This window comes from Salmo salar, chromosome 23, assembly GCF_965601325.2.
Source record: "Salmo salar chromosome 23, fSalSal1, whole genome shotgun sequence".
In the NCBI taxonomy this organism is placed as follows: Eukaryota; Metazoa; Chordata; class Actinopteri; order Salmoniformes; family Salmonidae; genus Salmo; species Salmo salar.
Genome location: NC_138313.1, coordinates 28211275 through 28239191, shown reverse-complemented (window position 1 = coordinate 28239191; position 27917 = coordinate 28211275). Strand labels below are relative to the sequence as shown.

The window sequence follows — 27917 nt, the reverse complement described above, 5'->3', positions numbered from 1 at the left end:
ACTATGGGACTCCCAATCACGGCCAGTTGTGATACAGCCTGGATTTGCCTCTAGCACTGAGATGCAGTGCCTTACACCGCTGCGCCACTTGGGAGTAATGGTGACTTTAAAACAGTTACAGAGTTGAATGGCTGTGATAGGAGAAAACTGAGGCTGGATAAACAACATTGTAGTTACTCCACAATACTAACCTAAGTGACAGAGTGAAAAGAAGGAAGCCTGTACAGAATACACATTTTCCAAAACATGCATCCTGCTTGCAATAAGACACTAAAGTAAAACTGCAAAAAAGGTGGAAATGAACCTTATGTCCTGGGTACAAAGCCTTATGTTTTGGGCAAATCCAACACAACACATCACTGAGTACCACTCGTCATATTTTCAAGCTAACAGATAGATAGATAGATAGATAGATAGATAGATAGATAGATAGATAGATAGATAGATAGATAGATAGATAGATAGATAGATAGATAGATAGATAGATAGATAGATAGATAGATAGATAGATAGATAGATAGATAGATAGATAGATAGCTTCTTTTATTCCAGATCATGGGACAAACACTTTACATGTTGCGTTTATATTTATGTTCAGTATAAAACACTAATACACTAAGTATAGCTGCTCTTTCCATGACAGACTGACCAGGTGAATCCAGGTGAAAGCTATGGTCCCTTATTGATGTCTCCTGTTAAATTCACTTCAATCAGTGTAGATGTGTGCCATTCAGAGGGTGAGTGGGCAAGAAAAAATATTTAAGTGCCTTTTGAACAGGGTATGGTAGTAGGTGTCAGGCAGTTTGAGTGTGACAAGAACTGCAATGCTGCTGGGTTTTTCATGCTCAAGTTTCCCATGTACATCAAGAATGGTCCACCACCCAAAGGACATCCGACCAACTTCACACAACTGTGGGAACCATTGGAGTAAACATGGGCAACCATCCCTGTGGAATGCTTTCGACACCTTGTAGTGCCCATCCCCCAAATTAATTGTGGCTTTTCTGAGGGCAAAAGAGGGTGCAACTCAAAATTAGAAAGGTGTTCCTAATGTTTTGTGCACTCAGTGTATATCTTGAAGAAAAAAGCTAAGGTAACTGAGCTAAACGACTATCGCCCTGTAGCACTCACTTCCGTCATCATGAAGTGCTTTGAGAGACTAGTCAAGGATCATATCACCTATGCCGTTCGGCCATCGCTCATCCATATATTTATATGTACAAATTCTTATTCATTCCTTTACACTTGTGTGTAAAAGGTAGTTGTTGTGAAATTGTTAGATTACTTGCTAGATATTACTGCATGGTCGGAACTAGAAGCACAAGCATTTCGCTACACTCGTATTAACATCTGCTAACCATGTGTATGTGACCAATACAATTTGATTTGATTTGATTAGATGAGTATTCATCCCCCTGAGTCAATACATGTTAGAATCACCTTTGGCAGCGATTTTTCTGAATTACACTTCATATAAGGAAATAAGTCAATTGAAATTAATTCATCAGGGCCTTATCTATGGATTTCACATTACTGGGCAGGGGTGCAGCCAGGCCCAGACAATCAGAATGATTTTCTCCCAAAAAAGTGCAATATTACAGACAGAAATACTATTCAGTTTAATCAGATGTCCGGTTGGCTGGTCTCAGACGATCCCGCAGGTGAAGAAGCCTGAAGCGGAGGCTGGCGTGGTTACACGTGGTCTGCGGTTGTGAGGCCGGTTGGACGTACTGCCAAATTCTATAAACGACATTGGAGGCGGCTTATGGTAGAGAAATTAACATTAAATTATATGGCAACAGCTCTGATGAACATTCCTGCAGTCAGCATACCTATTGCACTCTCCCTCAAAACTTGAGACATCTGTGGCATTGTGTTGTGTGACAAAACTGCACATTTTAGAGTGGCCTTTTATTGTCCCCAGCACAAGCTGAACCTGTGTAATGATCATGCTGATCAGCTTCTTGATATCCCACACCTGTCAGGTGGATAGATTATCTTGGCAAAGGAAAAATGCTCACTAACAGGGAAGTAAACCAATTTGTGCACAACATTTTGTGAGAAATAAGCTTTTTGTGCGTATGGAAAATTTCTGGGATCTTTTATTTCAGCTCATGAAACATGTTGCGTTAACATGTTTGTTCAGCATAATTTTCGTTTATTTTTTACAAATGTTAGAGTATTTTGTGTACATCGTTGACAAAAAAATTACAATTAAATCAATTTTAATCCCACTTTGTAACAACAAGGGGTGTGAATACTTTCTAAAGGCAAAGTAAATGTACTGTATGTAACGTTAGTGTCCTTAGTATCTAACTCCCCAACCTAGGGAAAGTACAGGCTGGAAGTTTTATGCTGCAAAGTTGTGGGAGGCAACCCGACTGGCTCGCCGAATTTGCTCACCTAATTTGAAAAGGGGTCGTAAGAGAAGCTCTGGGTAAAATAAAAATGTGTCACGTGCGTAACCTCTGATAGCCTAAATGCGGTTGTGATAAACAGGGTGGTTTCTGTTTTTTTCTCCTGCAAATATGTCTCTAACTTTTGAACGGTTGAAGCTATAAGCTGTTATGAGCCCATTCCTGAAAGATAACATTTGCAGGAACACGAATACGATGCACACAAGCTGCGCAGGACTCGTTAGAACAGAGCGTGGACAGGACCAGGCATAATCAGCCTAGCACCACATCAGTGAAAGCAATGTCAATTATGTTATTTTCTACACAGAAGATTATTGCCTGGTGATCTTATGATCCCTTTCCAATACCTTTCTGAATCATTTCAGTGACTTCAAACCATACTTCCTTCAGATTGACATACTATCAAAGTACAGTCAGACTGATTTGTAATAGACTATCATAGCCCCAAATAAAAAAAGTTTACTTTAGCTGTTGATTGGGTTACAATCATGCCACAAGGCGAGACCCAGATGCAGACACAGGAGGCAGATGGTTGGAGTCTTACAATGTTTATTAATCCAAAGGGGTAGGCAAGAGAATGGTCGTGGACAGGCAAAAAGGTCAAAACCAGATCAGAGTCCAGGAGGTACAGAGTGGCAGACAGGCTCGTGGTCAAGGCAGGAAGAATGGTCAGGCAGGCGGGTACAAAGTCCAGAAACAGGCAATGGTCAAAACGGGGAGGACTAGAAAAAGGAGAATGCAAAAAGCAGGAGAACGGGGAAAATGCTGGTTGACTTGGAAACATACAAGACGAACTGGCACAGAGAGACAGGAAACACATGGATAAATACACTGGGGAAAACAAGCGACACTTGGAGGGGGTGGAGACAGGTGAAACTGATCAGGGTGTGACAGTTTTTAATGCTTTACTGGGAAGCTTATCAGAATTATTTATATTGGAGCTGATAGTCAGGGTGAGCTGCACACAGTGGTCTTCCTACTAGGGCACACCGCCTCAGTGCTAACAGTGTAACTCTGGTTCATAGGCTCATGATTACTGTGATTACTGTGATTACTGCATACAATAGCTGTAGGATCAACAGAGGTATTCAGGGAAATTAGGGGGACATAAGTTACTTACATTGTGTCTGACAACGCCCCTAGGATAATGTACATTTGATGCAGCATTATGATGACTCATTGTCACAGTGGTAGGGATTAACTGAGCTGGTCTTGGGTCATTGATAAGTCATTGTTTCAATGCAGCCTTGAAAAGCGTGGATAGAGTCCAGGAGCCAAGATGATTTGGATGGACTCTGTCATTCTGTTTCCAGAAGGCGTCAAAGTTATCTATGAAAGTGATTCCAGCAGAGCTACAGTAATCTTTTAGCCAGATGTGTAATGTCAGTAGCCTGCTGAATATTTGTGTAATGCCAGTAGCCTGCTGTATCTTGACAGTTCACTTAGTTTCACACAAACTTTAATAAAGGACACCTTCTTGCTCACACACAGCAATTAAGTGTGTAAAGCAGGGCCCTCTGGCCGTTCGTCACACCTCTGTAATTGCATAGAAAACCCTTGCTATTCAGTCAGGGATCCTCCAGAAACAATACAGGTTCAGTAGAAGATTAAACACTGTCTTTCCCTTTTCCCAGCCTTGACCACTTTTCCCAGCCTTGACCCTTCCCCTATGTTTTGGACTGGGTTGTGGTAGTGGGTGCAGGCGTTGCATGTGGCAGGCCTCTGTTTGATTAGGCCTCCCCATGCAGTCCTTTGATGTGCGGGAGGTAGCCTAGCGGTTAAGAGTACTGGGCCAGTAACCGAAAGGTTGCTGGTTTGAATCCCCATGCCGACTAGGTGAAAAATCTGCCAATGTTCCTTTGAGCAAAGCACCAGCCTAAATGCTCCTGTAAGTTTCTCTAGATAAGAGTGTCTGCTAAATGACAAAACAATTGAAATGTCAAAAAATGAGGGGCAGTGTGACATAATGTAGGTAGAATTGTTCTCAGTTGGATAATCCCCTTTCATAAATGGCACAGGGTCAATGCAATTCTGCATATCGCCACAAACAGGCCCAGTCTTTGAAAATACAGTTAGGAAGGGCTTGACTTCTGGCTAACATTCTAACACTGACAAGGTCCAGAAACAGGCAAGGGTCAAAACCAGGCGGACTAGGAAAAAGGAAAATGCAAAAAGCAGGAGAACCAGAAAACTGACTTGGAAACATACAAGACGAACTAACGCAAAGAGACAGGAAACACAGGGATAAATACAGAGGAAAACAAGTGTCACCTGGAGGGTGTGGAAACAATAACGAGGACAGGTGAAACTGATCAGGGTGTGACAGGTTACCACTTACCAATACAAACTAAATTATGTCACCACATTCTATAAACAGAAAATAAGATGTAAGAAGGCAGTGAATATTCAGTTTCAATCTAGCAAATTATGGTATGGATATGAAAGTTGTTCTGACGTATTGCAGGTCATATTTTGTTTGTCTGTCCATTTCTTTCTGCAGACAAGTTCCCAAATCCATCCAGGATGGGGTCCCTGGGCATCCTGGAAGTCCTGGTAGATGTGATGGACTACGCAGGCTGCAGCACCACCAACTGACAAAGCTCCTATTGGCCAGATACCTGGATATGTCTTCTATTGGTCATACAGCCACTCCCAGACAGATGAGTAGCCCCTGTCCATTGACAAATTCTACTAAGTCTATCAAACTGGATGAGCTCCGTTCAAGACTATCCTATCAACGGGACATTAAAAACTGTTTATATCCTATGTTTCACTGAGTCGTGGCTGAACAAGGACATGGATAAAATACAGTTAACTTGGTTAACTGTATTTTTTGTGCATCGGCAAGACAGAACAGCAGCCTCAGGTAGGATCAGCAGGGGTGGTGTGTGTCTCTTTGTCAACAACAGCTGGTGTATGATCTCTAATATCAAAGAGGTTTTGAGGTTTTGTTCGCCTGAGTTAGAATGTCTCACTATGAACTGTAGACCACACTATTTACCAAGAGAGTTTCATCAATATTCTTAGTAGCTGTCTATTTTACCACCACAAACTGATGCTGGCACTAAGACCACACTCAACGACCTGTATAAACCCATAAGCAAACAAGAAAATGCTCATCCAGAGGCGGCGCTTCTAGTGGCCGGGGGCTTTAATACTTGTTACTCCACACACAGAGACGAGTACAAAGCTCTCTCATCCTCCATTTGGTAAATCTGACCATAACTCTATCCTCCTAATTCCTGCTTACAAGCAAAAACTCAAACAGGAAGTACCAATGACGTGGTCAATACGGAAGTGGTCCGATGAAGTGGATGCTAAGCTACAGGACTGTTTCGCTAGCACAGACTGGAATATGGTCCGGGATTCATCCGATGGCATTGAGGAGTATACCTCATCAGTCACCGGCTTCATTAATAAGTGAATCGACGATGCCGTCCCCACAGTGAGCGTACGTACATATCCCAACCAGAAGCCATGTATTACAGGCAACATTCGCATTGAGCTAAAGGCTAGAGGTGCCGCTTTCAAGGAGCTGGACATTAATCCAGACGCTTACAAGAAACCCCGCTACACCCTTCCGATGAACCATCAAACGGCAAAGCGTCAAAGCGGTTGTATTCGGCGCATGTGACAAATACAATTTGATTTGATTGGGCATGGTTTAGCCACTACATGTACTGTAAAAATAGTAACATATAGATCCAAGAATGTTCTGCTATGGGGACAAAAGTTATATATATTTTTCTGAGGGTGTAGTGGTTGAACCATGCCCTATAACTGCTTAGTAGGACTCGTCAATGGGTAGGGTCTACGGGTCTCTCTGTGATTGAGTGTATGACTATTTTAAAACACATTTGTAGTGTGTGTTGGGGCAGTCGTCACCAACCACCCTCTTGGAGATCTATTCTCCGGTAGATGTTCACCCCAACCATCACAACAAATTATTCCAAGCAAGTTCTTGTTGACAAGCTAAGTATAATTGTGTGTGCACAATAAGTGTGAAATACTAACTCATCCACTTTTCCTGTCACAGGATGAAATGATAGTTGTGTATAGTAATGTCAGTGGTGGAGAAAGCTGGTGAAGACAATGTAAATAAAACCACTGTTTTTTTGTACTTTATACCATCGATGACTACTCTGTTGCTGCACTACAGTGCATTTGGAAAGTATTCAGACCCCTTTACTCTTTCTGCATTTTGTTACGTTACAGCCTCATTCTATTGATTAAATAGTTTTATTCCCTCATCAATCTACACGCAATACCCCATAATGACAAAGCACAAAGCAAAAACTGTTTTAAAGAAGTGTTTGTAAATGTATTAAAAATAAAAAACTGAAATAACACATTTACATAAGTATTCAGACCCTTTACTCAGTACTTTGTTGAGGCAACTTTGGCAGCGATTACAGCCTCGAGTCTTCTTGGGTATGATGATACAAATTTGCCGCACCAAGATCCTCTCTGCAGATCCTCTCAATCTCTGTCTGGTTGGATGGGGAGCGTCGCTGCACAGCTATTTTCAGGTCTCTCCAGATATGTTTGATCGGGTTCAAGTCCAGGCTCTGGCTGGGCCACTACAGAACATTCGGAGACTTGTCCCGAAGCCATTCCTACGTTGTCTTGGCTGTGTGCTCAGGGTCATTGTCCTGTTGGAAGGTGAACCTTTACCCCAGTCTGAGGTCATGAGCGCTCTGGAGCAGGTTTTCATCAAGGATCTCTCTGTACTTTGCTCTGTTCATCTTTGCCTTGATCCTGACTAGTCTCCCAGTCCCTGCCTCTGAAAAACATCCCATAAGCATGATGTTGCCACCACCATGCTTCACCATAGGGATGGTGCCAGGATTCTGCTAATGAATAGATGGCAGACAGGATATAGGCCAGGATGGGCCACCATGCAAACGGGCTCTTCTGGTGACCTATTGAAAACTGTACAACAATGATATAGCAAATTAAGATGCATTATGTATGCCTTTTGTTTTGATGAGAAGACAAAGCAGCCTACAAACCTGTGGAAGTTTGTCGCTTTCAGGGTCCAACACCAGTTCCAAATGACAGGTTGAATACCATGCGCCCTTAAAATAAATTATGTTTTTAAGGGGTAAGGGGGTGGGCTTTAGACCATCCTATCAGCTAATCAGGGATGTGAGAACCCACACGATCAGACTGAGCATTTCCGTGGCCCAAGGAGGTTCACTGAAATAAATTATTTAAAAATATATGATATTATATATATATATATACGTTATATTCACAAACAGGGATTTATTAGACATAAAGTGATCATTTAAAAATGTAATTAAAAAGACTGCATGAGGGCTTTAACAGGGAATAGAAGTGGCATGAGTGTGACAGATCTACAACTGAGGGTCATCATTCAGCTTCCAATTTCATCATTCATCGTCCACTTCCCTGACACCGAGCCTCTCACATGTAACCTACACGGCATCATAGCTCATGTGTCCCTGTCCTTTATAATGGCACATCATCACTAGCCCTGATTTCCTGTCTGTGCTTATGCACACATTCACCTTTCCACATCCAACACTGCTGCTACTGTTGCTGCTTCTCACTTCTGGATGCGTTCGCTGTGTTAGTTACCATGAGCAGTGGCGCTCTCCAGCGACCGTTGGCACACTACTGACAGCATCATCATCGAGTCAAATTGTGAGATTGAGGTGAGGACGAGTGAGGAGGTAAATTGGAGTCTTTCTATCTTAAGCTCATTAAATGGTTTGTCTGGGCCACGCCGCCTGGAGCCCCCTCATCACACGCAGGCTGACTGGCTGGTGGTTGGGTGCTCTTGTTATAACTCTACCTACGCCCAGGACCAATTTGGGTGCCTGTTTCCCTATAGTGCGGTGAACGTTTTCCTGGAAATGTAATTCCACATAGAACAGTTAGAACAGATTAACATCCAGGCTGTCTGAGCTGTCATCTCCATGAAGCATGTCAAACCCTCTTATGTGTAAGGTTCTGCTTTTCTTTTCTTAGTGAACCTTGTGTTCTTGAACGTAGCCCTGTTTCTTTGTGTTCTGGAAAGTAGCCCTGTCTTTCATTTTTTTTCAATGACTTCACCTGTGTTCGTTTCTCACCTGGTCTCATCAGCTCCCTATTTAGTTCAGTTCTTTCTGTTTGTAAGGTTGTGAGGTTTTGTTTGTTTTTGACTGCCTACCTGTGTTTGACCATTGCCTGCGACCACCATTCCTGCCTTCTGCAAAGGCTTAATAAACATCTGCCATGCTCTCTGAGTGAATCTACACCTTTTTCTCCCTGAGTATTCATTACAGAATACCTCACCTAAAAACGGAATGGATTCAGCGGAGCTACAGTGGCGCGTAACCCAGCAAGAGGAGCTTATGGAGGAAATTTGCCATCTTCTCCGCCAGCCTATCCCTACTCCTCCGATACCAGGTATCGTAACGAATAGCCCTCCTTCGTTCATACCCATGCCTGGAAAATATGACGGTTCACCACCTGGGAAATGTCAGCGATTTCTGATGCAATGCAGGAAATACATCGAGCACAACCCCACTAACTTCGCTACTGACAAGAGCATGGTGGATTTTGTCGTGTCTCTACTCACAGGCAAAGCCCTGGGTTGGGCCACCGCCATATGGACTGCCAACAGCACAGAACTCGGATCCGAGACCCATTTCCACACCCTTTTCAAAGAGGTATTCAATCACTCTCCCTCCAGTCGTCCTATAGGAGACCTCCTCATAGAACTTCAACAAGGATGCTATTCAGCTGCCGAGTATGCCCTCGAGTTCCGCACTATGGCTGCAGGGAGTGAATGGAATGAGGCTGCTTTACTTGCCATCTACCGTAGAGGGCTCAACAGGGAACTTCAGGCAGAGATGGCCTGTAGAGGTGACCTTCAGGATTTAAATCAATACATTCATAACTCCATCGACCACCTCATCGCCGACCGCCAAAGAACACTGCCACCCAGGAACCCGAAACCTCTTTCCATGATTCCGTCATCCCGTCCGAGTCTTCCAGAGCCCATGTGTTGGGCCATGCTCCTCTCCCATATATCGAATGTCAAAAGCGGATCCAAGAAGGGCTCTGCCTATACTGTGGAGGGAAAGATCATCTACTCAGCCATTGCCCTATTCGCCCCCCATGGAGAGATGAGAATGGCCATGCAGGTAAGCGTGTCCTTATTTCTAAATATCTCACAGAAGCAATTCTCTGTCCCAGTATTGATAACAGTGAAGGGGGTTACCAAGTACGTAGAAGGCTTGATAGATTCGGGAGCAGCAGGTCATTTTATCGATCACCAGCTAGTACAAGAGCTTGACATTGATCTAACACCTGTCACCCCCCCCCCCTAAAGGATTAACACCCTGGATAGGCAGCCATTGGGCACAGGCTTCATCACGCTCCTGACACAGAGCATCACCCTCCAGATTGAATTCTTCCACACAGAAAGCATTAAACTCATGGAACTCTCATCCCCCAACAGCCACTCGTACTCGGACACCCCTGGCTTTGTCGTCACGACCCTGTCATCTTGTGGCAACAAGCTGAACTACTGTCCTGGTCTTCTACCTGCTTCACCAGTTGTCTCAGCCTACCCTGCAGAGCCACCACCATTGAGGACTCTGCCTCAGCAGTGCCACCCACCAAACCATCTGAATACACCCAGTACAGCAATGTCTTCAGCAAAATCAAGGCCTCCACACTGCCACCACATCGCCCAGGAGACTGTGCTATTGACTTACTCCCTGGAGTGTCTCACCGAAGGGCCCTATCTATCCAGAAAAATGGGGCCAAGGAGAACTACATTGATGAAACACTCAAACAGTTTCATTCGTCCTTCTTCCTCAGCTACGTCCAGCTTCTTCTTTGTTGGAAAAAAGGACGGTGGTCTCCGTCCATGTATTGATTATCGTTCCCTGAATGACGTCACAGTCAAGAACCGTTTCCCTCTTCCTCTGATCCCAGCGACCCTTGAACAAGTGGGCCGTGCCAACATCTATACTAAACTTGACCTGCAAAGTGCATTTAACCTTGTTCGTATACGTGAAGGTGACGAATGGAAGACGGCCTTTATCACCGCTCGAGGGCACTACGAATACCTGGTCATGCCCTACGGCCTTACGAACGCCCTCGCCGTCTTCCAATCCTTTATGAGCGAGGTTTTCCAGGATATGATCAACCGCTTTCTCATCGTCTACATTGATGACATCCTGATTTACTCCTACTCCCTGAAAGAACACATACAGCATGTGCAAAAGATTCTTCAATGGCTCCTTGACCATAACCTTTATGTGAAGACTAAAAAGAGTGCCTTCCATGTAACCTCGGTAAACTTCCTCGGCTTCGTACTGACACCTGGATGGGTCAGCATGGATGAGAAAAAAGTCACCACCGTCAGTAACTGGCCCAAACCCACCACCGTTAAGGAACTCCGTTACATTGGGTTCTCCAACTTCTATCGAGTGTTAATTTGGAACTTCAGTTCTACTGCCACTCCCCTCTCTGCCCTTACCAGCCAAAAGACCCGGACCCTTCAACAGACTGATGCTGCCCTGACTGCATTCAACAACTTGAAACGCCTCTTCACCTCAGCTCCTGTTCTTCGCCAACCGGATCCGACCCTTCCTTTCACCCTGGAGGTGGATGCCTCCGAAGTAAGAGTAGGAACCATACTCTTTCAGCAGGTGGGAACACCTCGCAAATCACATCTCTGTGCCTTGTTCTCCAGGATGTTATCCCCCACTGAGAGGAATTACGATGTGGGGAACTCCTCGCCATCAAGCTGGCCCTCGAGGAGTGGCACCACTGGTTGGAGGGTGCACAACATCCCTTTCTCGTCCTAACAGATCATCATAATCTGGAATATATCAGAGGGGCCAAGAGGTTAAACTCCATACAAGCCTGCTGGGCTATCTTCTTCACAAGCTTCCATTTTCATGTTACTTACATCCCTGGAAAGAAAAACGTAAAAGCTGATGCTCTCTCCCGCCAGTTTGACCTTCTGACCAGTAATTCAGACCCTACACCCATTCTTCCTTCCTCTTGCATTATGGGACCGGAACAGTGGGAGGTTCACTCTGCCATACAAGAAGCCCCAACCACAGACCCGGCTCCTCCTGAGACACCAGCTGGGAAGAGTTACGTACCAGCAGCTGTTAGACCCCAACTGATGCAATGGTGTCACACATCCTTGGGTTCAGGACATCTGGGCATTACACGAACCACCAAACCTCTAGCCCGGAAGTTCTGGTGGTCCTCACTGGCATTCGACCTAAGGGATTATGTACTCTCCTGTCCAGTACTCTCATCTCCCTTCCGGAAAGCTTCAACCTTTGCCAATCCCTCACAGACCCTGGTCCCACATATCTGTTAACTTCATCACAGACCTTCCTGAATCCTCTGGTAACACCATCATCCTTGTCATAGTAGACCTTTTTCAAAAATGTGTCGTCTGGTACCTCTTCCTCATTTACTGAACGCAATGGAATTGGCGGAGTGTATGTTCCAGCAGGTGTTCCGTCTGTATGGGATTCCGGAGGACATTGTCTCTGACCGTTGGCCCCAGATTGTCTCCCGGGTGTGGCGAGCCTTCTGTGACCTTCAGCCTCTCCTCCGGGTACCACCCCCAGACCAACGGGCAGACGGAACGTCTGAACCAAGAAATAGGGAACTACCTCCGCCAACAATGTTCTGCCTCTCCACACGACTGGAGTCAGTATATGGCCTGGGCCGAATACGCTCAGAACTCACTCATGCACTCATCCCTCCGCCTTACTCCGTATCAGTGTGTCCTTGGTTACCAACCCCCCATGTTTCCCTGGGAGGCGGAGTCTGGTACTGTCCTAGCTGTCGACGACTGGTACCGGTGTAGTAAGCGGGTATGGGAGACCGCTCACCGGCATCTGCAGGAAGCCTCTAATACCCAGAAACGCTTTGCCGACAGACGCCGCCGACCTACGCCACTCTTTCACCCCTAACAGCATGTGTGGCTCTCTACCAGAGACATCCGGCTCCGCCTCCCCCCACAAAAAGATCTGTCCTCGCTTCTTTGGTCCCTTAAAGATAACCCACCGCATCAACCCTGTCCCGTACCGTCTCCAGTTACCCCATCAGTATAAAATCCTCCATCCTCCAGTCTCTACCCGCAATGCGCCCCCACCGTTGGACGTCGGAGGGGAACCTGCCTACACCATATGGGCCATCCTTGATTCCAAATGTCTGAGAGGTCACATCCACTACCTAGTGGACTGGGAAGGTTATGGGCCTGAAGACTGGTCCCCGATCAAGACATCCTCGACCCAGAAATGATTCAGGCATTTCACCATAACCGTCCGGATCGTCCCACTCCCCGACCTCAGGGGGTTGACCCCCGGACAGACCCACTGGACATCAGCCTCGACGCAGAACGTCGGGTCAGTCCATGACCTCGTCGAACCAGCCTGCCGTGCCTCGCCCCCGAGGTAGGTGTCTGCTCCCCCACCCACCCGCTCCACCCTCCAGTGCTGTTGGGTCATCAGGAGCCTCCCTTGGGGGGGGGGGGGGGGGGGGGGGGGTACTGTAAGGTTCTGCTTTTCTTTTCTTAGTCAACCTTGTGTTCTTTTTCTTTGTTTTCTGGAACGTAGCCCTGTCTTTCATTTTTGTTCATTGATTTCACCTGTCTTTGTTTCTCACCTGGTCCCTATTTAGTTCAGTTCTTTCTGTTTTATATGGTTGTATTGTTTGTTTTTGACTGCCTAGCTGTGTTTGACCATTGCCTGCCTGTGACCAAGATTCCTGCTTAATAAACATCTTCCACGTTCTGCGTGTGAATCTACACTTTTTTCTCCCTCAGTATTCATTACACTATGTCCTGTCACTGCCAGAACGAAGGCCAAATCAGGTGTCTCAGTGACATCTTTGGCCAACCAGAACACAGGCCATTAAAGGAAGTAAAGATAATCCCCCAGTTACTGTAATCACACACAAATCAGCATCTCCAAAACAGTTGGATGAATGGTCAAAGACTTTGAAGCATTCACGAGATGTGGGTATGAAAACATGGGACCATTTAATGCGATATAAAAAACTCTATAATCTACATCCTTATGATGGGTTACAGTTGTTAGCCTTTGTTTGAACAACCGTGAACATGGCGTATTTGAAGAAAAGGTTTATAGCTTTAACAACCTCCTCAAGGGAGACCCCGATTCAAAAGACCCTGTAGCCTTCACGGTAGAACAGAAAGAGGTTTTTGTCTTAAACTAGCGTTGTCATCAGTGCTGGCTTTGGGCATTCCGGACTCAGGCCAACCGTGTGGCTGAAAAAGATGGCTACATGACCTCAGTGCTGACACAAGACCATGGTGATTTTCAGAAACCTGTAGGATTCTATTAGAAGAAACTGGATGATGTGGGGTTGGGATGGTGGTATCGCTTGTTCTCAACCAACATCTTACCATCAAGTGTCCACATGCTGTTCATACTCTTAACAATGAATCGAGCTGCACAGGTCACATCTGCTCGTTGGAACAAGTGGTCGACGGTGTTGGAGGCTCCTAACATCATACAACGTGGCACACCATCTAATCCAGCTACTCTGATGCTTCCTCCAGATACCACATTACTTGAACACGACTGTTATGAGTTGGTTTTGGATCAGCTCTCTGATGGGTTAACTAAAAGTCATATGTTGGAAAACCCGGAATATATCTTATACACAGACGGTTCAAGCATTATGGAGGGGGGTGAGAGGAAGGCAGCTTGGGCAGTTACTACAATAGACAATGTGATAGTGACAGGCACGTTAGGAACATCAGCACAGGTGGCGGAATTGGTGGCTTTGACAGAAGCATGCAAACAGGCTGAAGAAAAAACAGTTAATGTCTACACAGATTCAAGTATGCTTTCGGCAGTACCCATGATTTTGATAAAATATGGAAAAACGGAGGATTCATGACATCATTGGGAGCTCCTGTGAAGAATGGTCCAGAAGTGATGGCTCTACTGAATGCTCTCCAGTTGCCTGCACAAGTTGCAATTTTGAAAATGAAAGCACATGGAAACATTTTACAGACGAGAGTAAAGGTAATGACCTGGCTGCCAGAGAATGCCTCTTTCACCTAAACCGTTTAGGAAATACACCTTGGATACATTGCAACACAGAGACATGCAAAGCAATGCACCAAACGACGAAGTCTGGGAATGGATGAATGCAGTGTGCAAACTCAGTCAAGAAGGTGTGTGGAAATACAACCTCAGATGTGTAGGGCCAAATGCACTCTTACCCTACTTGGTGACACAGATCCACTCTTTGGGACACATTGGTGTGGACAATATCATTTATGGTTTCGTGGGGAAATGGCGGAATCCTGGTGTGAGGAAAGAGCCTGAGGCTGTCATGGTGAATTGCAACATTTGTAAACACAAGTAAAAGACGAGCACCTGCCCCACCAGGACCCTTCAGACATCTACAGCTTGACTACATCACGCTCCCCAAATGTAAAGGACAGAAAGATATGCTGGTCTTTATTGATCGTTTCTCACGATGGATTGAAGCCTACCCTACTAAGAACGGAACTGCACAACACACAGCCAAAATCCTGATTCGGGAATAACTCCTGAGGGAGGATATGACGTAGTGCCAGGACAGTGGGTGATGGTAAAAAAAATGTAACAGACACATTAGGGCCAAAATGGGAATGCCAAGTTTTGCTCATAACGAGGTCAGCAGTGAAAGACCAGGGCAAATCACAATGGATACATGTCACTCATTGCAAGGTTATCCATTTTGATGACAAAGCGGGGCCTGGAGAATAAATAAGTGATTGATTAGCAATCGGGGCTGATCTCGGGTGAAGAAGCATAGTAAGCCGATCAGAACCTGATAAGCTTCTAGGTTGTACACAGCAGTCATCATATTTGAGATATCTAGGTGAAATGTCCACTGTTTACTTTCACTTTCTTTCCTCTGTTACAGGTTATGAGAATCTACCATCTGAAGCTGCAGCAATATCTCCTGACTCAAGGCCTGTACCTGAAACGATACAAGATCATTGGTGAAGTGTTCATTAGAGATGTCCTTATCAACCAGTGAAACAGAAGAAGAATTCCTCACTACCGGCAGGCTGTCAGAACATACTCTCTAGTAGTTATCACTGTGGGACTGATAGCGGTGTGGAACAGCTGGTCACTCTTAAAGAACTCTGTGAATGATTACCTTGCCAATAGGACGATTTAATATTATTGTCTTGCAGACAACTGAAAGTTTGAAATTATTTATTTTGTGAGTTTCCTCCTGAAATCTATTTCTTATTGCAATTGCAAGTAAAATATGCCCTTTGTGTTTTATAGAAATGCAAGGTGTTTAATGTAAATGATTTTATGCTTACAGCTAATGTTTTTTATACTGTCTATGTTTTCTAAAAATATATTTTAAGTATATTTATTTTTTAAATGGCCTAGGGGGAGTGTAAGAATATTCTAAGATAAATACACAACACAGGGAATTAACGATCAATGGAAATAGTTGTTTTTCTGTGGAACTGAAGATTAAAGGTTCAGGGACACGGGTTGTTTTTCAGTTCAAAGTCTGTTTAGAATCTGTGTAGGGGTTCCAGATTGGACTCTTAGCTACATGTGGTAAGTTGTCATTGGTCCAAATTGTCTACACATTGAGCCTGAAACGGGATACTTGGTTTTTGTTCATTGGCCCAATTTTATTGCAAGGAATTCTAATTGGTCAACAACAGGCTAGGCTTGGGTATAAACTACATCATGAGAACAGGGAAGAATGAACATCTACCATCCACTTTCCAGCATAACAACTATGATTTGTTCTCTTTGAATAAATCTATTTTTCTCCCCCTGATTTGCTTTGGGGTCTGTGTTATTGAAGAATAACATCAACTGCTAACAGTGTCATTCGTTAAAGAGTTCTGCCTTTGGCGAAACCTCTGGTGAAATAACGTAAAAATAATAGAAAACCAGAAATTCTACTTTGAGTACCATCTCTTACATATGTTAATGTTTTGATCTAGCTCCAATGTGTTGACCCTAAGCAGCAGAGACAGGCAGCAGGATAGTGAATGTGAAGGGTGTGTGGCCCTCACCTCCCGTCTGACTTCTAGAGGGACACAGCTTCCTGACGGGCCGTCAGAGAGCTCCCAGGCACAGATAACCCAGACCAGGGCAGGCTCCACACTAAAATAGCTCCATGTCAAACGCATTTTGGGGGCAAATTCTGTCTTTTGATTCCCAGTGATCCACAGTGAGCCCAGTTCCTGGGAAAACAACACTGAGATATTAAAGAGATTATTCTAAATGGGGTGGTAGCCTATACAGACAATGCAATCCCTCTACCCGTGGAACAAATTCTGGGGAAAAATAACAACGTGATCTAGCTAGCTAGAAGTACAAGTTGAGAGATCATGGTACATGATTCAGAGTTGAATGGTAGCCACTTTTGTTTACATTGAAAATCAGCAGAGTGTCATGGGTACTAAGTAGGGTTAAGTGGTGCAGGGAGTGAACAGGAAGTGACCCATTGCCCTCTGTGGAACACAGAACGGACTGTAGAACCAGTGGAGCGGTGTCTGTCTGGCTCACAGTACACAGCAGAGAGCCCCTTAGCCATCACAGACACCCAGGCTTATTGTTCATGGCAGCCTACCTGTTCCTCTCCAGCAGGCTTTGATCACTAGATCGCTGGCAAAGCATCACAACCAGGCCAACAAATTCACAGTAAAGTGACTGACACAGCCCTGACGCCACGGAAGACAGGAATACAGAGGGGAAAAGCAGGGGCGCCAGCCACAGTCCCTACTTGACCAACAACCTAAAGATACGGCAAAGGGTTTCATTTCACACTTTTAGTATTGCAGGGTATGCCTTTGTGGATTCACACAGTCAGATCACTGCAATCCCAAGGCGTTACTCCATTGGCCACAGAAGTGAAAGCCCTGTCTAATGCCACACAATCATGACTTTTGGTTAACCTCCCTTCATTACAGCTGCTTGACCATAAAGTGGCCATGAGTTCAAGATGCAGAGCTACAGGGTTGGCTACTGTGGGAGATTAGCAGGAGCAGGAGAGCTCTTTGCTATGGACGACCTGACAGGTTGCTCACAAGCTTCCAATGTCAGCTCAGGTTGGAGGCCTGACACTGACCTCAGGTTAAAACTATTACACTGGGGGGCATCCCCCGTTGTCTTCCTGTCGCCACCTGAGCCTCATATGGACAAAACAAAAAAAGGATGTTGTTTTTTGGGGTATTGAATTGTTTTGAAATGTCCTCTGGCATCTCAGATACCTACTTATTGATGTGAATACCTGATGGGCAGGGACAAAATGTTTAGCTTTTCATTTCCTTCTCCCTCCCCCCAAAATATGTATGTTTCAGAGCTATCAGATTGCAGGAAACGGTGACAATCCATTAAAGCAGCCGCGGGACCTTGTATCGGTATCTAGTATTCCACCAGAGAATCAGGAAGTACTCCATTGGATGGCAATGTACGATTTAAATCATTTTAATTAGGCCTTTCTTTTGAGTGACTGACAGTCAAGCACAATACCCTCCAGACAATGTAGGTCATACAATGAGAGTCAATAATACTCTCTGAGTTCGAAAAGCATTCCATTAACCTATTGAGGACATGTCTACAGCTGAGGAAATAATAAAATAAAACTGCTAAAATACTGTGTTTAACAGCCATGGCCAGCGAAGAGCCCGGATCTCAATCCCATTGAGCATGTCTAGGACCTGTTGGATCGGAGGGTGAGGGCTAGGGCCATTCCCCCCAGAAATGTCCGGGAACTTGCAGGTGCCTTGGTGGAAGAGTGGAGTAACATCTCACAGCAAGAACTAGCAAATCTGGTGCGGTCCATGAGGAGGAGATGCACTGCAGTTCTTAATGCAGCAGATACATCAGATACTGACTGTTACTTTTGATTTTGACCCCCCCCCCTCTTTGTTCAGGGACACATTATTCCATTTCTGTTCGTCACATGTCTGTGGAACTTGTTCAGTTTATGTCTCAGTTGTTGAATCTTGTTATATTCATACAAATATTTACACATGTTAAGTTTTCTGAAAATAAACGCAGTTGACAGTGAGAGGACGTTTCTTTTTTTGCTGAGTTGATATGAGTGCATTCTAAGAAAAGAAAAAGTGAAATTTGAAAATAAATTGAATACCTAAACTCCATTCATTATTTGTCCGTGCCAGTAAAATGTTTTAATTCAGTAATTATCTGATGGATTTCAAAAATTCTAAAAGTTTGAAGTAATTTCATCCATTTCACTGTTGCATTTATTAGAATAGTTTTTTTATAACCTTTTAACAATTTCGATGACCTTTGCTAATATTCTGCATATACCGGTAATTAAAGGTGCCATTGTAGATATCGCTCCGTCATTCCCTGGTTGCAAAAATTCTAAAAATTCTAATTTCAGTATACAATATGTGACAAAACAAGCAATTTTTTGGAGAAACATTGTACCATCTAAACCGCTGTAAAATATATTATTTTCAATAACCCAAAATATTATATTTTCAGCTTGTTTGAAGCTGGTGTACAAAACCGAAAGTAAGACGCAAACACGAAACTTAAGTTTGGGAAGCATAGAAATAGTGCACATAGAACCGATCTACCACTTCTTAGATTTGATTTCAATGAGAATGACAGATCTATAACTCACATGTCTATGTGAATTTGGTTGGGTCGCCCAAAAAAGTTACGTATTGCAGCTTTACGTACTGTATGCCATATGTGGGCTATTGTAGATACTTATATATAGTGTTATTATGTATGCATACTTTATATTTGTTCAATTGATTGTTTTTGTCTGTGTGTTCTCATGGTCAGCTTGCCACACTCCTTCAGATATGAAGACTCCACCACCTCCAGTTTAATTGACAGTGTTGACAGCAGTGAGCTTTGGCGCATGCTGTGAACACGCAGCTCTCTTTATTAGCCTGGTCTTCATTTATTTCCTGCTGAATTTTCAGATGGATAAATCCACAACCAGATAAATATGAAGAATATTGATGTCCATGCACCACAGAGTACTGTATCTCTGTGCTCACGCAACCCTCCTCTGTCAAACATGTCTTCTCCACTATCCACACAAGTAAAGAGCAGAGCGATGCATACTGACAGCCCATTATTTAATATATTCGCCTTCTCAGGAGAAATGCCCGTGCTCTAAATATTAAGTATAATCTCTGGTCTCTAGAGGAGACCTGGCAAATTTTTTCTCCCACTGAAGCCTTTCCCCTCTATGATTCCCTCCTGTATGATTTAGAAGAGTTGCCAGTCCAACAGGTTCACTCACTTCATATGGCCAGGCTAGAACTAATAACAGCCTGTACAGACACCATTCTCCTGCTAACCTAATTCAGACCCAACTGATGTTCCTGCTGCTTTTAACATGGCAGAGTTAATTTGCTTAGTCTAGCAGTTCTCTCTAGGCCTAACTCTTGCAGTATTTTTGCTCGGGGTCCCCCGTCAAGCCACTACAGTGCACTGGAATTGTCAGAAGTGATGGATGACTGTCAACTTTCTGCTGTCTTCCGGACCACTCGTGTGAGATTTACAGGCCCGCTGACTACCAGGCATGAAAACCAATCTCTCTTTCTCATTCCTCCCTCCCTCTCTCCCTCCTTCCCTCTTTCCTTTACACCACCTCATTCTCTCCATTTAAACCGCCTCTGTTCCTACTAAAAGTGTGCAAAACAACACAAATATTCACGCAAACATAAAACAATATTTGTCTCTTGAATGTCACTACACCATAACATCTTTATTTTGACTGGCTTCTCTCTGACAACATCTCTCTACATCCAACTTCTCCACAGGCCAAGTCACCGAAAATATCCATCTACATGTACTGTATGTGTTGAAATTCTAGCATCAAAAAGTTGTGAGGCTAATTGCGCTCTCAAAATAGTAATTGCTTTATTATCATGACCACTGCATTTTGGTGGACGTAATGATCGTTAGAAGGCATTATGTTAAAACCTCTTAATTAAGGATCTGGCCCTTTTTTTCAATTTTTGCCTAAAATGACAAACCCAAATCTAATTGCATGTAGCTCAGGACCTGAAGCAAGGATATGCATATTCTTGATACTATTTGAAAGGAAACACTTTGAAGATTGTGTAAATGTGAAATTAATGTACGAGAATATAACACATTAGATATAGTAAAAGTTAATACAAAGAAAAAAACGAGTTTTTTTGTTGTTTTTGTTTTGTACCATCATCTTTGAAATGCAAGAGAAAGGCCATAATGTATTATTCCAGGCCAGGCGCAATTTTGATTTTGGCCACTAGATGGCAGCAGTGCATGTGCAAAGTTTTAGACTGATTCAATAAACCATTGCATTACTGCTCATAATTTTGTTTCAAGACTGCCCAAATGTGCCTAATTGGTTTATTAATACATTTTCAAGTTCATAACTGTGCACTCTCCTCAAACAATAGCATGGTATTCTTTCACTGTAATAGCTACTGTAAATTGGGCAGTGCAGTTAGATTAACAAGAATTTAAGCTTTCTGCCAATATCAGATATGTCTATGTCCTGTGAAATGTTCTTGTTACTTACAACCTCATGCTAATCACATTAGCCTATGTTAGCTCAACCATCCCGCGGGGGACCCACCGATCCTATAGAGGTTAATGTAATTAAACGGTTTCCTTATTATTATTCCCCCACTAATTGGGGGTATTTTCCAGGCGCAAGTCCTTAAATAAGCAAAGTTGCGATCTAAACACTACCTTGGGCAACAAAAAAAAACAGAAAAGAAGAACAGGAGTGGACTAAACTGTGCAAGCCATATAAAATTCATAGAATGTACTGACATGAGTGGAAATAGACTATAATGTGAAAACAATAGAGGATCACTTTTAGCTCATGCAAAAACTGTCTTCCTCAGTCCTACCAGGTCAATAGTTTTTTTTATACCAGAAATGAAACTACATATTGTACATTTAGGCCTAAGGGAAATTTACTGGGCAAAGACATAGGTTACGACTCAATCAATTTGTAACATTTATGTTTGTATGATGAAATTTTGATCTATGACTTTTCGGTTCTAAAAATAGGAAGAAATATAATATTTGCATTAATTAGTCAACTTTTCAAAGGAGTCATGCTGAATGATGGAATACATTTCTATTTAAGTATATGGTGCTGACATAGCGCTTCAGAAAAGATGGTAATATACATAAATAACATGCAAATGTTATTTAGATAGCAGTCTAATAAAATGCAAAATAGTGTCTGACTAGCCTTATCAATTATTTGAGCTTGAGAAACGTGGCCACCTCCTACTCGTGAATTCACTGGAAGCCACTGTAATGGTACCTGAGCGAATGATCTCCAGCCTATCTGTCAGCCTATTACACAGTTTATGCAGAGCTTAATCAGACATGTTCACACTTTCCATTTATATTCTGTGGCACATTAAATTGCAATGAAATCTTCAGAGGGCCCAAATTTCTCCCAGATTGGAATCTCATTCCTGTGCTGAGACGTGTTTATTTGTCTGTCTATTTTTGCACTGGAGCAGAGACAGGGTGGTGTGATTACCAAACATGACATCATTGTGATGAACACCTAGACAGGAAGGAAGCCTGAAATATACTGTACCATCACAAAGCTTTGCACACACACAAGCCGAAAAGCATGAGCTTTTTGTGTCCTGGGTTATTTTTAACCATTCTCATGCTGAAGCCATTCCCTGACAGAGAAGCACTCTTCTGGGGATGGTTTCCATTGCTCTAGCTATGTATGTATGAGTATGTATGGTGACTAGTTTGATCATCAGTCTATACTTCCCCACACAGTGAGTTCCTATGCCCACCTGAAGGTGACCCAATGGAGTTGTTCAGCATTTTGAGGCTTTACCTTCCCTCCCACTGCTCTGTCCACATTTAAACCTTCATCCAGAGATGGAAGAGGAAGCGAGACAGCCCACTCACAGTTTTTTTTCTGGTTCAACTAAAGTCAATGAACTAAGTAGACCAGACTCAGCTGCATTCACATTACATTTGGACATTTTAGTCATTTTGCAGCCACTCTCATTCAGAGCAACAGATCAACTTGCTCAAGGACACAGACAGATTGTTCACCTAGTCGGCTCGGGGATTTAAACCAGCAACCTTTTGGTTGCTGGTTTAACCACTAGGCTACCTGCTTAACCACTAGGCTACCTGCCAACCATTGGTGTCTATGGTAGAGCCACCCCATTAGTTAAGCAGACAGGAACTAACTTTTAAAAAATGTGACCTGATTCAGGAAACTAGGCGTATGTCGCAAGTCACAACTTCACAGGAAAGCCATTTGAACGCATTTTTTTTTCTTCGTAGGATAAACCATTTTGTAGTATACTTTTATATAATGTAAAAAAAAACATATTTTCAAATTTTGCTACATAACACCGAATCCAGGTTGTGAGTCACAAATGGTAAACGGCTTGATTGAACTTTCTTCATTTATCCACCATCTTTTCATCATCCTACAGCTTGAACTTCAAATCCCAGTGACCTTTGGGCCAGAAACCAATGATATTGTGAGGAGGCAGATGTGCATTGCAGAGAACCAATCTGGTCTTGCTCTCTCTACATCTGGTGTTGGGTGTGCGGGTTGAGTATTTTAAATGTAGCCACCGGCAGTGTTTCAGCCGAGCGTGCGAATAATATCAAGGTTGAAACTAAATATGTTATTTTACCTTTTGCTCGATCTGCATTAATTACAAAACAACCCTTGGTCAAGCCTGGAACACTGCCAAGAGCCATGGGACAAAATATGAGTAATTTTGAGATTAATAATGCATTACTGTCTAGATGGGAAGTGCCAGGGTCCTGGTTATAAATAACAGCGCTGGACATCTCATAGTGCCCACGCCAGCAGGTGCTCTTGCATCTTTCTAGTACGCACATGAATATGCAGATCAGAGAAAAGGCCAAATAAATAAAAGCATCAGGGGGTTCCTGTGATAGTAACTAATGGCATTTGAGCCTGCGCCATTCTGAGGCAGAAGATGATAGATTTGTCCTTCCATCCTGCAGCTGTTCACATATCAACAGCAGCCCAAATAAAACAATTGAAATGGTGCTGCGTTATTGCCTGTGACACAGAGCAGGGTGATGCGTCGGGCCGTGCTGATGGAGAGGAGAGGGGGAGGTTAATGAATGTCCAGCACTGTTGGCAGAGCATACACTACATGGCCAAAGGTATGTGGACACCTGCTCATTGAACATGTCATTCCAAAATCATGGGCATTAATATGGAGTTGGTCCACCCTTTGCTGCTATAACAGCCTCCACTTTTCTGGGAAGGCTTTCCACTAGATGTTGGAACATTGCAGCATTCAGCCACAAGAGCATTAGTGAGGTCGGGCACTGATGTTGGGCAATTAGGCCTGGCTCGCAGTTGGCGTTCCAATTCAACCCAAAGGTGTCCGAAGGGGGTTGGGTTCAGAGCTCTGTGCAGGCCAGTCAAGGTCTTCCACACCGATCTCGACAAACCATTTCTGTATGGACCTAGCTTTGTGCACGGGGTCATTGCCATGCTGAAACTGGAAAGGGCCCTACCCAAACTGTTGCCACAAAGTTGGAAGCACAGAATAGTTTAGAATGTCATTGTAGCTGTAGCATTAAGATTTGCCTTCACTGTAACTAAGGGGCCTAGCCCGAACCATGAAAAACAGCCCCAGTATCACGACTTCCACCGAAGTCGGTTCCTCTCCTTGTTCGGGCGGCGTTCGGCGTCGCCGGTCTTCTAGCCATCGTCGATCCACTTTTCATTTTCCATTTGTTTTGTCTTGTTTTCCTGCACACCTGGTTTTCATTTCCCTCATTAATTGTTGTGTATTTAACCCTCTGTTCCCCCCATGTCTTTGTGTGGAATTGTTTGTTGTTTCGTGTATGTGCACGCTAGACTGGTTTGCGTTTGCGTTGGCTGGTTTGCGTTGGCTACCCAACTTCTGCTCTCCTGCGCCTGACTCCCTTACAGCCAGTTACGCATACCTAACACCCAGACCATTATACCTCCGCCAAACTTATCAGTTGGCACAATGCATTCGGGCAGGTAGCGTTCTCCTGCCATCAACCAAACCCAGATTTGTCTGTCGGACTGCCAGACAGTGAAGTGGATTCCACACGCCAGAGAATGCGTTTCAACTGAGTCCAATGGCGGCGAGCTTTACACTACTCCAGCCAACGCTTGGCATTGCGCATGGTGATCTTAGGCTTGTGTGTGGCTGCTTGGCCATGGAAACCCATTTCCTGAAGCTCCCGATGAACAGTTCTTGTGCTGACGTTGCTTCCAGAGGCAGTTTGGAACTCGGTAGTGAGTGTTGCAACTGAGGAAAGACGATTTGTACACGCTACAGCACTCTGTGAGCTTGTGTGGCCTACCACTTTGCGGCTGCGCCGTTGTTGCCCCTAGACGTTTCCACTTCACAATAACAGCACTTACAGTACAGTTGACCGGGGCAGCTCTAGCAGGGCAGAAATTTGACGAACTGACTTGTTGGAAAGGTGGCATCCTATGATGGTGCCAAGTTGAAAGTCACTGAGCGCTTCAGTGCATGGCTGTGTGCTCGATTTTATACACCTGTCAGCAACGAGTGTGGCTAAAATAACCAAATCCACAAATTTGAAGGCGTGTCCACATACTTTTGGCCATTGTATTTTCATCCTTGCTGCCAAAGTCCTTAACAGCACACCTCAAAATAGAGAACAATGAGAAAAATGTAAATAAAAAATAAAAAACAGGGTCAACATGACCAACAACATGGGGGTCCAAGGACATCACAGTCATGGAAGTAGTGCTGGGTTGGCAAGAAGTAATGTCACAGGTCAAGGTTTTTCATACAGAATCCAGGGGACTTGGACCCCACAGCCCCGCCGGATCAGCAGCAGCTGCTGAAAGAACTCAACGTGAATGGCTTTAAAACGCCTCTAAAGAATATCAATCTGGCTGCTGCGCACTTCTCACCCGTGAGATAACATCCTCATTAATCAATCAACCGCCTCTGTGTGGTCGCTCCATGCTCTTTATTTCCCTCCGGTCCCCTCTTCTTTAACTCATCTGTATCTCAGCACATCCTACAGCAACAATGGCTGTGGGAGAGTATTGTAATGCGAGAGGTAAGCTCTGTCCACATCTGTTGCTGCAGTGTTGGCACTCTGGCTTTGATTGGAAGGCGGTAAAAAAAGCAATCTTCTAGACTCGGGCTCATCAACATGCACGCCGTGCGTCTGCCCACATACCTCCGAGGGAGACCGTTAAAACATAACACACAGTTTATTGTAGAGCCATGCTGGTATCAGCTCCAAGGGCCTCTGTCTGCAGATGATGAAAAAGGATTGAAACGGACAGCTCGCATCAACAACTTTGAAAAGCAAGAGAGCAGAGTAAAGAAGGACAAGAAAGAGGATAATAGTCTCAGGCTCATCTCTTGAAAAATGTGTTGAGGTGTCTAATGGCTTTCTGTGATGCCTTTATACATCATCTAATGTATTGCATCATGACTCCAAAAATGGCCGCTTTTTATTGAATACATGATCGCATTAATGCACAGAGTAACCTTTGGAATGTCACGGGTAACAAAAAGTGATGGTTTTCCTGCAGTTGACTGATTACAGTCTGATAACCATGAAAAACACCACGCCCACCATCGGTTGCCAGGAAAACAAATCAATAAACACATGCACACACAAAAGAAAATCCAGGAATTCTAAAAGCCCAAAATATACAACCGGCAAACCTTACAGCAAATCCATACCATAAAAAATGTTTGTAGATGTTTCTTGTTACATTTACAACAAAAAAAGGCACTTGTGCTGTTCCCTCATCCATCTATACAGTGCATTTGGAAAATGTTCAGACCACTTTACTTTTTCCACATTTTGTTACATTACAGCCTCATTACAGCCTCTTTTAAAATATATTTTTTTTCCTCATCAATCTACACACAATACCCCATAACGACAAAGCAAAAATAGGTTTTTAGAAGTTTTTGCAAATGTATTAAAAATACAAAACTGAAATATTACATTTACATAAGTATTCAGATCCTTTACTCAGTACTTTGTTGACGCACCTTTGGCAGGGATTACAGCCTCGAGTCTTCTTGGGTATGACGCTACAAGCTTGGCATACCTGTACTTGGGGAGTTTCTCCCATTCTTCTTTGCAGATCCTCTCAAGCTCTGTCAGAGTGGATGGGGAACGTTGCTGTACAGCTATTTTCAGGTCTCTCCAGAGATGTTCAATCAGGTTCAAGTCCGGGCTCTGGCTAGGCCACTCAAGGTCATTCAGAGACTTTTCCTGAAGCCACTCCTGAATTGCCAGGCCAAAGAGTTCAATCTTTGTTTCATCAGACCAAATAATCTTGTTTCTCATGGTCTGAGAGTCTTTTGGTGCTTTTTGGCAAACTCCAAGCGGGCTGTCATGTGCCTTTTACTGAGGAGTCACTTCCGTCTGGCCACTCTACCATAACGGTCTGATTGGTGGAGTGCTGCAGAGATGGTTGTCCTTCCGAAAGGTTCTCCCATCTCCACAGAGGAACTTTGGAGTGGTGTCAGAGTGACCATCGAGTTCTTGGTCACCTCTCTGACCAAGGCCCTTCTCCCCCGATTGCTCAGTTTGGCTGGGCGGCCAGCTCTAGGAAGAGTCTTGGTGGTTCTAAACTTCTTCCATTTAAGAATGATGGAGGCCACTGTGTTCTTGGGGACCTTCAATGCTGCAGACCTTTTTTGGTACTCTTCCCCAGATCTGTGCCTATACACAATCCTGTCTCGGACCTCATGGCTTGATTTTTGCTGTCAACTGTGGGACCTTATATAGACAGGTGTGTGCTCTTCCAAATCATGTCCAATCATTTGAATTTACCACAGGTGGACTCCAATCAAGTTGTAGGAACATCTCAAGTCCGCAGTTGTATATGTAAAATAGTCTAGGAAACTCGACTAAAGACGAGAAAAGAAGAACATTTCTCCATCGAACGACCATTGGTACGTCTGGAAGATACGTTCTAACAGACACTCAGAGAAAGTATTCGCATTTCCATGAGCATAGTTATCAGCTGTCTGTACGATAGTGGAATTCCTTTGTCTCTCCCTTTCCCTCTCTTTTGAATCTGCCATTTTGTGTAACAAGCCGTCATATCAGTTTAGTCCACTAGGGATTTTCATTGCAATGTGTAGTAATCAATGTGTAACCTATCCTGTTTGTGTGTTTATGTAATTCTGTGTGATTATTTAGTTAGTTAGTAAATAAATAAATAAGCCAATTTGTATATCGCTGATTTATCATTTATGCTATGGTTCGTGCAGATATTCAAGTGTTTTGTGACATTCAGAATGTGACTGAAGGTAAATAAGAACTAATGAATTGACTGTGACTAATGTAAGAGATATTTATATCTTTAGAGTTTAGTCGGGAGATAGAAACTCGTTAAATAACTTTTCCCGTGGTGCCCCAGATTACTACTTAATTTAATTGCGTAATAATTGAATGT

The 27917-nt window shown here is 43.7% G+C and overlaps 1 protein-coding gene across 1 annotated transcript in view; it reads right to left on the bottom strand.

Annotated features, from left to right (window-relative positions):
* LOC100286605 (cytosolic carboxypeptidase 6) overlaps window positions 1-27917 on the bottom strand; it is a 471389-nt gene that overhangs the window by 263235 nt on the left and 180237 nt on the right. The window lies entirely within an intron of this gene.